This window comes from Muntiacus reevesi, chromosome 4 (assembly GCF_963930625.1).
Source record: "Muntiacus reevesi chromosome 4, mMunRee1.1, whole genome shotgun sequence".
NCBI classification, from domain to species: Eukaryota; Metazoa; Chordata; class Mammalia; order Artiodactyla; family Cervidae; genus Muntiacus; species Muntiacus reevesi.
The window spans coordinates 145913316-145917023 of record NC_089252.1 but is presented as its reverse complement, the minus strand read 5'-3'; positions in this window follow the sequence as shown (position 1 = coordinate 145917023).

Sequence of the window (3708 nt, the reverse complement as noted above, 5' to 3'; positions counted from 1 at the left end):
CGGGTCTCTTTACCGCCCATCCCGCCTCCCCGCCCACCTTCCTCCCTGCGGCTTCCCCCGCCGTCTCTTCTCGGGACTCCGCCCTCTGGTCCCAACCACGCCCCTCCCTCTCCCGCCCCGCCTCCACCCAGCCCTGGCCCCACCCCCGAGGCGCTCAACTCTGGTCTTTTTTTGCTACCGGTTTCGACCGAGCTTTTCCTCCTCCCTCACTCGCCCGTCCTGCTACGGCTACACCCCTTATTTCAGGCATGGCTCCTTTATGGGGACATTTTTCTGTCCAGCCAGCTTAAAACGATATCTGCTCCTTGGAAGGCCATGTCTCTCTCTCTTCCTCCCGCTCCCAGCCCCATTTCTCACTAGGTTTATCTCCATCTCAGCTGGTCCCGCCTATCAGCAGCGTTCTTCTTGCTTTCTGTCCCTTTTCTCTCCACACTCTCTCTCCCTTCTTGCCTCACCTCGATCTCAACCCACTTTCACTGTATATCGCTTAAAGTGGGCTTTCAAAAAAAAAAATCCTTTTATTCTCATGGGAAAAGGAAATAGAGGGTATCCAAAGTAAAATATAAAGGAAAAAGAAAGATGTTGATGACCAACGTTTAATGAAGTTTACTATATGCCAGGAACTGCACTAAACATTTTACACACAGTATTTAACTTCCTCATTCTATGAAGTGGGTGTTTTATTTACTGTTTTATGAATAAGTAAACTGAGGTCCAAACTTGCCCGAGGTTATATAAACAAGTGGTAGAGGTGAGCTTCTGAACTGGAAAGCCTTTAGACTCCAAAACCCTGTGGCTTTATCCTATAAACGTCGTTAATTCTAGATTTCCACATTGAACATTGACCTCTTTTGTGGATCTACATAAGCAGTGAGGGGAGCCATAAACAAGAAACCTTCAAAACACTGAACTCTAAATTGTTCCTCAACTGCTGGAGAACCTGAACCCTGGGTGCCACCCATTCAAACCTAGCTACAAGGTTAATTACCACAGGCTACCTAGAATGACCTGAAAAAAGATTAAAGAACTAATCTTGTTTAAAGACAGAGTATCTTTATTCCAGTAGGCATGCTTGCAGCAGAAGATAGAGTTTCAAAGAGAGCAGAAGAAGAGAAATAAAAGGAACCACCTTAAGGAACAGACTAAAAGATGTGCTTTAATTCCAGTGGTTCTCAAGCCTTAGTGTGCTACAGCTCAGACATTAGCTTGTTCCATCTCCTACATCCAGTTCCATCACTTCATGGCAAATAGATGGGGAAACAATGGGAACAGTGAGAGACTTTATATTTTGGGGCTCCAAAATCACCGCAAATGGTGACTGCAGCGATGAAATTAAAAGACACTTGCTCCTTGGAAGAAAAGCTATGACGAACCTAGATAGCATATTAAAAAGCAGAGTTATTACTTTGCCAACAGAGGTCCGTCTAGTCAAAGCTGTGGTTTTTCCAGTAGTCATGTATGGATGTGAGAGTTGGACTATAGAGAAAGATGAGCACCAAAGAATTGATGCTTTTGAACTGTGGTGTTGGAGAAGACTCTTGAGAGTCCCTTGGACTGCAAGGAGATCCAACCTGTCAATCCTAAAGGAAATCAGCCCGGAATATTCACTGGAAAGACTGATGCTGAAGCTGAAACTCCAATACTTTGGTCACCTGATGTGAACAACTGACTCATTTGAAAAGACCCTGATGCTGGGAAAGATTGAAGGCGGAAGGAGAAGGGGACAACAGAGGATGAGATAGTTGGATGGCATCACTGACATGATGGACCTAAGTTTGAATAAGCTCCAGGAGTTGGTGATGGACAGGGAAGCCTGGCTTGCTGCAGTCTATGGGTTCACAAAGAGTCAGACACGACTGAGCGACTGAACTGATCTCCTACATAGGGAATTTTCTAAAAGTTTGCTAAAAGTTTCCTGGGCTCCATCCAAAGTTTTGATTCAGGAAGTTCAGGATAGGCCCAGGAATGGGTATTTCTGACAAACTGAGAGGTCATACCACTGCTGCTGGTCTAAAACCATGCCTGAAGCCATTTTCATCCAAACTCAAATAGTTTTGATGGTAACTACCTTATAATCAAGACTAATTTCAAAAGAAGTAAATGCTTCTTGATCCCATGGGAATTCAAACCAGAGCCCCAGGAAACAAAGAACACGCTAACTTGGCCTACAGGAGCTTATACACCGTGATCTTGGTCTCAAGACCTATTCCCAGAAAAACACTTTTGTAACATTCCTCAGACTCTTGGTTGTAAGAAAACATATTGCTGATGAAATATGTGAGAGTAAACTTAGTACAGGTTTCACCTAGGCCTGGAGTAATTTGACCTGCAAGCCGGCAGAACTAAGTTGGCCCTTGTAGCAGTCATGAACAGTCTCCTTAATCATTTCAGATTCCAAAGCGGGCCTTTTCTTGCTTCACCAACAGAAAAACTCATGTCATTCCACTGTCAACCTTGACATAGTCCAAGAAGTTGCCTTCATTCAGAGAGCTGAGAGAATAAATGCTTTTTGTTTGGCTGTAGGTGCTTTTGTTTTCTAAGAATATTTAGTATTATCTGGTCATTCTCTTGTATAAGAATATCCTTTTATTGTATTGATTTTTTTTATTGTATTGATTATGGAACTAATTCTTATCGCTACTCTCTATACTTATATCTATCTTAGTCCTTGAAAGGCATGGAAAAGTTCTTCCCAGGATACTCGCAGTCCTCACATACCTGATACATGGTGACTTACTCAACTCAGTGGTAAAGAATTTGCCTGCAATGCAGGAGACACAGGAGATGCGGATTCAGTTCCTGGATAGCGAAGATCCACTGCAGGAGGAAATGGCAACCCATTCCAGTATTCTTGCTTGGAAAATTCCATGGATAGAGCAGCCTATTGAGCTACAGTATGTAGGGTTGCAGGGAGTTGGACACAACTGAGCAGGTACACACTCAACTGATACCCATAAAATGCCCACCCTAGGCACTCACTTTTTGTATAAGGTTAGTAGATGTGATGAGCACTATGTGGATGGGGTAGAGCAATAGTGAGTCACAAAGTAAAGGTAGCTAAACTCAAACCAGGATTGGATATTTTGTAAAAATCAGCAGGTGCTTCTGGATTAACTGTTCAGTGAACAGGGCTTTCAGGGCTTTCTAAATTACTTCAGCCTGTAGTGGAGTCAAGAGCAGATAGTAGTATCCAGCCATCCACTTTGAAGACCAGGCAAGAAACTGGAACACACAGCAACCCTGGAAAATGTTAACAGATGACTGAAAAAGCATTTTTATCTCCAAGGAAATCTGCACTCCCATTTAAAAAAAAAGCAAACAAACAAACAAACAAAAAAACCCCAGCACCTTACTAATCAGGGCAGTTGCCTCTGCAAACAAGGAAATGAAACGACAACAATACCTCTGCCCGGAGCAAAAAACAAGTCCATTTCAAGTCCAGCAGAGGCATTCAAAGATTCCATTTAGCATTTAGGCGTAATTATAAGGTGAAGTATACTTTACCTTATTAAGGTGTTTTTTGCTTTTTTGCTTTTTTCCTTCTTAAATGGGAGTGTAGATTTCCTTGGAGATAGAATTATTGACTACACTACAGCTTTGACTGTGGATCACAACAAACTGGAAAATTCTTAGAGAGATGGGAATACCAGATCACCTTAACTGCCTCCTGAGAAACCTGTATGCAGGATAAGAGGTAACAGTTAGAAA